At 51.4% G+C, this 8,526-nt stretch overlaps 1 long non-coding RNA gene across 1 annotated transcript; it reads left to right on the top strand.

Annotated features, from left to right (window-relative positions):
- The first annotated feature begins 330 nt into the window (after positions 1–330).
- Positions 331–1,228, top strand: LOC149990156 (uncharacterized). Its single transcript, XR_016508887.1, has 2 exons — positions 331–699; positions 854–1,228. It is a non-coding gene; the product is annotated as an uncharacterized LOC149990156 (long non-coding RNA).
- Positions 1,229–8,526: the final 7,298 nt, after the last annotated feature.

The raw sequence follows: 8,526 nt of genomic DNA, 5'->3' as shown, positions 1-8,526 counted from the left end.
CCTAGGTATTTATTTATTACAGTATCGGGAGCCAATTCCTCGTGAGCAGTTGGTGACAGCGCTCTGTGATATCAAACAAGCGTACGCGCAGTTTGGAGGTAGGAAATCTGGGGCATATTTATTCCAGAAAGGGGAAACATTTTCTAGGTAATAATTTTTTTATGAGATGGTAAAAAGGAATTGAAAAGTAAGTGAAAAACTTTTTGTACATTTGCGCTTCGTGGTTTCCGCGATATGTATTATCATATGTTTTATTAATAGACCATCGAGAGGCAGAAATAGCCTTTTTAAATCTGGGAACCGATTGCTTTTCTTACCTAATAATTAAACTCAGCACGGAGTAGCGGTCCTCTGGGTCTTAACTCCGTCTCCTGGCTGTGCCCATCTCCCGGAAGCAAGTGGACGTTTTGGTGGGCCTTAGTCTGTGGTGGCCAGAACAGAGCCACTTACGAATGCTCAGCTTCACAAGAAAGGTGCTTCAGCTACGTTCGGGGAGCTCGAGTGACTGTAGCGATACTGCCTTTGGGCGGCTGATGTGCTTGACGGTCCTCTTTTTTTGGTTAAAGGGAAAAACGTGCCTTTGGCGTCTCGCTGCTGTCCATTGGCTGGGATAAGCGTTACGGCTTTCAGCTCTATCGGAGCGACCCAAGCGGAAATTACGGGGGATGGAAGGCCGCACGCATTGGCAATAACGGCGCCGTGAGTATTTCTGTGTTGCTGTAAAACCTAGCGATAGGTACCTAACGTGATTTTGCAACGGCGATGAATGTAAACGGTATTTTAAGGTAGCTGCAACAACTTTAGCACCTGTGATTGCTATAACGCAGCCGTGCGTGTGTGTGTTTGCCCCCAGTGGAAATTGCCACGCCGACCAGAGAGAATGGAAAGACGGTCATCGGAGTCCTCGGACAGAAGGAAGTGGAACAGCTGATCAGAAGACACGAGGAAGAAGAAGCTAAGGCTGAGCGTGAGAAGAAAGAAAAAGAACAAAAAGAAAAGGATACGTGGAAGACAGAACTGGGGGTCTTATAAATCTTTTGAGCCCCATTTCAGCCGCCCTCTTCCACAGTGAGCACGTGTTGGCTTTTGAACCCGGACGGTGGGAAAGAGGGATGGTAGCCTCTGATCGGGGCCTCGCCTTTCTGTAAGTTGAGCGGTGACTGCTCTTCATGGGCCTTTCTACCCCCCTCCCCCCTTTTCTGGGAATAAAACTCGGTAAGAATGGAAACGGCGAAGGAGAATTGTCTGTAGCAGTCACTGTTGTTCACCGGGGTTAGTGGGTCTGTGATCCTTCATGCTTCAGTGTCCTGGGGCAGCCCTGGAGGTGCCGGGACACAAGAGGCTAAAGTTGGTGGGTGCGAGTGTCATAAGCAGGGAAAGATGGGACTTGTGCCCTGAAGGCCTCCCTTGCTGTGTCCCTACCGTCTTGGAGAACCCGTGGCCCTCGGCCTCTGTGGGAATCACATTCTTGTACCTGTTGCCAGCCATTGATATCGATGGCTCTTCCTAGGACCGGAAGTGTGTGCGTGCACATGTATACACACACGTGTTCACACAAACCGCTCCGAAAACACGTGAAAGGCCCGTTTACAGTGCAAGCCCTGCACCCGCTACAGTAATCGGTCATCAGTGCTTCTGAGCACCTCTGGATTCCTCAGATCCCATTTCCCTCTCCCCCTCTACTCCAGAGAGAGAACTCGAGTTTACCTTTCCCCTTACCTATGGTTCTTACAATGCGTTTGTCTGTTCCTCTGCCCCAGGTGGCACATCCCTCGGGGTGGCTGGGTGTGCCCTCTCTCCGTCTCCAGCGCTTGGTTTAAGAACGACCGTGGGCTGAGCCGACCCAGACCAGACGGGCGGGGGGATGACAGCTGCGGACGCCGCGGCAGGCCCACGGCGGGCGCGTGGCAGGTCCTGTGCAGGAGAGATTATGGCCACAGAGGAAAAGGGGCCGCAGACGAGAGCAGTCGGTCTTGGCTGAGGCGGGTGGGGTGGGGGGCCCTGGTCTCAGCCCAGGAAGGCTCCAGGGCCACCGCCGCATTGCCGGCCTCCCACACTTGTCCCCTCCAGCTCTCCTCAGAGCACATTGAACCCTTCCGTCGGTTCCCCATGCGAGACTTTCAAAGATCTGCTGCGAAGTGAGCGAAGCTTAAGCTTCAGGACCCCTCGCTTCCGAGGCCTGGGAAGGGACCCTCACAATGTGTTCCGTGCTCGTGCTTTTTGTAAAGTCTGCAAAAGTAAGGTCTTCTACCTGCGGTTAATAAGCGCTACCGTCTGTTTCTGCAGCGGAACATACTTGTCCGCAGATACTTCCATGCGTAGTGAGGTTATTGTTACTCACCTCAGGGTCGAAATGGCTCTCGGGACGTGTTCCTCACCCACCCGATGAGCCTGCATACCCAGTATAGTGACAGGAAGGCACAGGAACAGAAGTTGTCACCATCGTTGGAAGTTCCTGGACAGTGGGAGAGGAACAGGGCTTGACATGGGCCAAGTCAGAAGCAAACTTCATCCTTAAGGTGTGTGCAGTTACCATCTGGGGATTCAGGTCCCGTGATGCCGGAAACGCCGGGGGGGCGGGGGGGTGCCTTACGGGTATGTCGGCTCATCGAACCACTGCGGTAATTTGGTGAGGTTTCTCATTCTGATTTTCAGTTTGATACCCAATTTTGTATTTGTACTGCCGTATTCTTTTTTAAGAGGACACCCCCCCCACTCCGCTACACACACACACACACACACACACACACACACACACACACAGATAGTATCTTCCAAATAAACCCGAATCAGCCCCTGCTTTCCCTCGTCCTGAGAATAAAGTCCACTTTCTTCATTCTGACCTGCAACTCGCCACTGCCTTGTTGCTGATGCTCTGTCCTGGACCCCCGCCCCCCTCTGGACCGCCCTCTGTCTGTCCCTCACCCTCTCTGGAATGCTCTCCTCTCTGCACTCTGTGTCCCGCCCCCAGAGAACTACCCCGTCCTCTTCCCTGTCCCCGTGGGACTTCGGGGCCCTCTATCCTGCTCCCGAAGGTCTTACACACCCTCCGCCCCGCTTCCGACAGGCTGCCGGCACCTCGGCCCCGCCCCTGGAGAACTTAGGAGCCGCCTCCGGGAAGTCTGACCTTCCGCCGCGCTTCCGGGACACTTCCGTCCTCCCGGTCCCACCCCAGAGGACTTCCGGGCGACTTCCGCTTGCGGCGGACCCGCCATCTTGTTCCCGCCCTAGGAGGTCTCACGCAGCCGAGGCCCAACCCCCGAAGGTCTATGCAGCCCACGCCGCCATCTTGGTCTCACCCAGAAGGTCTTCCGGGTGTTCGGCCTCGCCCCGCTTCCGGGAGTCTTCCGCCACCCTGTCCCCGCCCCCGAAGAACTAGAACTACCGCGTCCCCTTCCCTGCCCCGCACTGGCACTTCGGGGTCCTCTATCCTGCTCCCGAAGGACTTACACATCCTCCGATAGCGTTCCGGCACCTCGCCCCCGCCCCTGGAGGACTTAGGAGCCGCTTCCGGGAAGTCTGACCTTCCGCCGCACTTCCGGGACACTTCCGCCCTCCCGGTCCCACCCCAGAGGACTTCCGGGCGACTTCCGCTTGCGGCGGACCCGCCATCTTGTTCCCGCCCTAGAAGGTCTCACGCAGCCGAGGCCCAACCCCCGAAGGTCCACGTAGCCTGCTCCGCCATCTTGGTCCCACCCCGAAGGTCTTCCGGGTGTTCGGCCTCGCCTCGCTTCCGGGAGTCTTCCGCCACCCTGTCCCCGCCCCCGAAGAACTGCCGCGTCCCCTTCCCGGCCCCCCCCCCCCCGGGACTTCGGGGTCCTCTGTCCTGCTCCCGAAGGTCTTACACGTCCTCCGCAATTCTATGGAGAGGTTTATGGTATCAAATTACAATAGTAAACTCAACATTTACTTAATCTGATGGTGCTCAGACATTTTTAGAAAGTGCAAATCATCACCTGTCGATTCGGACGCCAGGCTCTGGGATTGCCAAGAAGCCACTTAAGTCCACTGAACTCAACGCGCTTCACCTGCTCCTGTGCGCTCCAGAGGAACTCTTCCATCAACCTGTCGGTGTTCTTGCCGGTTGTGGCTCCCCGTCTGTCTCAGTGCTGCCCTCCTGTGGGGAACTCTGGGAATTACAGCTAAGGGAAGCTCACCGAGTCCATTGTACGGATAGGGCTAGATGGCTAGGCTCAGGGTTGATAGGTTTAGCGTTAATGAGCCTAGGGTTAACAGGCTTCTATCTTTAATAGACTCAGCCTTCCTGGATGGAGCTTCAGAAGAGCTAACAGATTTCCAGAAATGCTTCGTATGTACCCCATCATCAGGCCCAGTGCTCTTTCAGGGTGGCTGTAGGAACCCCGAAAGCGAGGAGTAAGGCCAGCGGGAGACTGTGCAGAGCGCACGTCTGTCCCAGCACACTAAGTGTGAGTAGTCGTAGCGGGGGTAAAAAAAAAAAAGAATGGCAAACTACCTAGATACTACCTGACTTAGTGAGATTATATAGCTTATTTAATTTTTTCTGCACAACAGTGAGGCAGTAAAGCAGAAGTTATTCTTTCTTATTAATTTTCTAGAATTAAAAAATTCAAACATACATAAAATATTCAAATATAATGACTTGAAGATTTCTTGCCATACATTTTTAACAATTATTGACATTGTGCCAATAGATATCCATATTGATGTAGGTTAGGATATTGTGGCATGTGCAGGTTCACAGCTAAATGAGTGGTGGTGCCAAGTATTCAAAATAAGGTTTTCAGCTTTGCAGTCCTTCGTCCTTCCTTAATCACCAAATTTTTTAGGTAAATCATTCTTCTAACTCCCCAAATTTGAGACAGTACTAGAGAAATGATATTCAAAGTTAAAATTGAATTTGTACAGCCGAAACTTAAGTCTCTCAGAGTGTTAATGTCATGTTTCTTATTTATACCTTTTATGTATCCAGTTTACTTTGTCTCCTGTTATTGGCAATTTTTTGGCCTTGTTTTAAATTGTTGTTCTTTTACAGTTGTCCCAGTTTTTCTCCCGTGTTGTTTGTATTTTTAACTATCGACCCAATACCTTCTTATTTTTGTTCTTATACTGTTTTTAGTGTGCGTCACTGCTTGAACCCCTTCACTTTTTTTTTTTTGAAATATGTCATCTATGTGCTATTAGTAGGTTGCTCTTCTAATTATCATTATTAGCTTTAAAGGGTGTAGACTCTGGGAAAGCTTCTTATTGAACTGTCATTGTACTGTGCAGAGAGTGCCCAGTTCCACAGACAAGCTCTTCCCTCGTATTTTGCAAGGTTCCGTTCCCCGGGTGATCTGTAGGGAAACGACCTTTAGTGGCCCTCCGGGAGGTTTCAGGCAGAATCAGTAGCTCTGCAGGCAGTGACTGCTTTTGTTGCAATATTTCTGTGTATTTGTGTCTTTGGAGGTCTATCGGTTACCATTACTCTAGTAGTCATTTGTGGAATAATCAGAATGACCCCGTGCTGGCACTTCCATGCACAGTTTTATTTCATCCTCACCGTGGTCAGTTTTACAGAAGGCAAAACTGATATGCAGAGAAGGAGGTAACTTGCTTTCAGGTCAGACAGCAGGTGTTAGAGGCTGGAAGGAACCCAAGCCGTCCACCTGAAAATCCTGTGTTCTTAACCAGCGTGCTGTTATCCCCTCTCTTCATACTCAAATCTGAGTAAGACTAGGTCTCCAATTTTAAGAAGCGCAGGCTAATGCCTCATCGTCCTTAATAGCAAATTTCTGCAACTAGGTGAAAGTTGTTTCGCGACCGACGATGAAACTCCGAATATTGGAAAGAAAAGGGAATTGTCAGATGGCATGGACTCATGTATTCATTCGTGTATGCATTCAACAAAGTGAGCACCTACTATGTACTTCGTATATCTTTGTATATTAAAATCATGTATGTCTGGCTGGTGTGGCTCCATGAGTTGAGTGAACTAAAGGGTTGCTGGTTTGATTCCCAGTCAGGGCACAGGCCTGGGTTGCAGGCCAGGTCCCCAGTCAGTGTGGGTGCATGAGAAGTGACCACACACTGATGTTTCTCCCCCTCTGTTTCTCCCCACTTCCCCTCTAAAAATACATCAATAAAATCTTTTCTAAAAACATGGAAATTAAAGCACGTTTATTTTACATCTACCGTTGATACGTTTATTTTACTTCCATACATGTTTTCTAGGTTTGAAATGTTGTGTCAAGCAACCCCCTAACTGGTCATTTAAAGGCTTCTGTTACTCGGAAGTTAAATAAGTCTGTATTAAGTACCGAGTGCTTCTTAGGGAACTCTGCCTATTTCCATGAGAGTCCTCTGATTTAACTTAAAAACATACCTGAACTGGAGTGTTCCTTATTGATCACAAAGAATTGTATTAATATTTCATCTTTAAAGTACTATTAATAATAGCCTAACTAATAGTTTGGTTCACTAATGATGACGAACTTTTAAAAGTTATTTGTAGGAGAGAAGCCAGTACGCTAACTTTTAAAAATTTGTTAGACAGGATTAGCTGAACCGTTCTTTATTGCAAAACATGAAGATAGCTTGTTTAAGGATTTTTTTCGAGGCGACGAAAGATGGGTCCGTCCTGTGGAACACCCACGAATGACAAGATAAAAATCCAGTTTGGCCTCGCCATATCTCAGTTAGTGGGTGTGGTAGGTGTGCATGTCATTCTGTATTCTGTACCCCGTCCTCTTCCCTGTCCCCGTGGGACTTCGGGGCCCTCTATCCTGCTCCCGAAGGTCTTACACACCCTCCGCCCCGCTTCCGACAGGCTGCCGGCACCTCGGCCCCGCCCCTGGAGGACTTAGGAGCCGCCTCCGGGAAGTCTGACCTTCCGCCGCGCTTCCGGGACACTTCCGTCCTCCCGGTCCCACCCCAGAGGACTTCCGGGCGACTTCCGCTTGCGGCGGACCCGCCATCTTGTTCCCGCCCTAGGAGGTCTCACGCAGCCGAGGCCCAACCCCCGAAGGTCTACGCAGCCTGCGCCGCCATCGTGGTCCCACCCCGAAGGTCTTCCGGGTGTTCGGCCTCGCCCCGCTTCCGGGAGTCTTCCGCCACCCTGTCCCCGCCCCTGAAGAACTGCCGCGTCCTCCTCCCTGCCCCCGTGGGACTTCGGGGTCCTCTGTCCGGCTCCCGAAGGTCTTACACATCCTCCGATAGGGTTCCGGCACCTCGTCCCCGCCCCCGGAGGACTTAGAAGCCGCTTCCGGGAAGTCTGACCTTCCGCTGCACTTCCGGGGCCCTTCCGCCATCTTGTTCCTGCACACTGACTGCTGCTTCCAGCAGGCCCGCCATCTTGTTCAACCCCTCTTTCCCCCCACACTTCTCTTCCCTTTGCTCTCCACCAGGCTGCAAAGTAGGCAGGGAACCAGCAGTGTCCCCATCAGAAATGAGAAACCGGGACCCACTCAGCCCTGATTCCAAAATCTGCGTTTCCACGGAATCCCCAGTGATTTGCAACCATGTCTGAGACCCGCTGACAAGGAGCAAGAAGGGTGGGGGTGCTCAGATCCTGAGACTCATCTGAGCAGGATGAGCCTCTCAGTGACCGTGGAGGCAATGTGACAGAACCCCTGGGCTGCTCCAATTGAAAACAAACCCACGGGTTCTTTAGTCAGGGGCCCGATTGCCCGCCACCAAAATGATAACTCTGAATACCAGAATTTAGTGAAAAGAAAAAGAATTGTTTATTTAACAGTTATCTAGATTTAGATTATATGCGGATTTCTGCTGTTAAGTATTATGTTCTTTAAAACACCCATAAACACATATCCTTGCCTCCCCCTACCAAACCAGGCTAGTTTTAGAAAAGTTAGAGAAACCGTTTCCCCACTTTCCAAACACAGTTCAGCTTTGGCAGCAGCTGCCAATCACTCAATTCTGATTGGGGAGGTCCTTTCTGTGCTGTGGTGCCCTCCAGGTCTCAATGCAGAACCGCCTGGATTCTCAGCCTCCTTGGAAACTGCCTTCTTCCTGCAAAGCGCATGGATCTCCTCTCCTCAAAACCACATGGCGAGAGCCTCTTAAAGCAGCCTGGAGACCCCTTCTCTAAGCCACATCGAGAACTTAGCTTCTTTATTCCGCATGGAGAAGGCCCCTTCACCAAGCCGCGTGCCTTTTATAGGCACCCGTCCCACTTGCACCCTGGATTGGTGCTCCTCTAGCTGCTTTCCTGGCCGTTGTTCCCAGAGTGGGTGGGTGGGTGGGTGGGTGGGTGGGTCTGTGGACATTCAAGGACCTTGGGGTCCTTTTAAACAAGCAGACTGTGCTGAGACTATCAGTTTCTGCCTCTGCTTCAACCTCCACTGGTTTGTATAGTCAGAAGCAATGAGGCTTGATTTTCCCAGGTGCTGGGACTGGGTGCTGAGAGGGCTGGTTTGGTGCTGGGACTGGGTGCTGAGAGGCCTGGTGTGGTGCTGGGAGCACTGCCCAGGTGTCTCTGCTGAGTTTTCAAAAACGTGTGGGTGTGCTTTCTCCTGGCGTGCTGCTGTTGCCAGTGCCACCACACCG

Source organism: Furipterus horrens, unplaced genomic scaffold (assembly GCF_987537825.1).
Source record: "Furipterus horrens unplaced genomic scaffold, mFurHor1.1.pri manual_scaffold_21, whole genome shotgun sequence".
Lineage (NCBI taxonomy): Eukaryota > Metazoa > Chordata > Mammalia > Chiroptera > Furipteridae > Furipterus > Furipterus horrens.
This window is presented reverse-complemented; position numbering and strand designations above follow the sequence as displayed.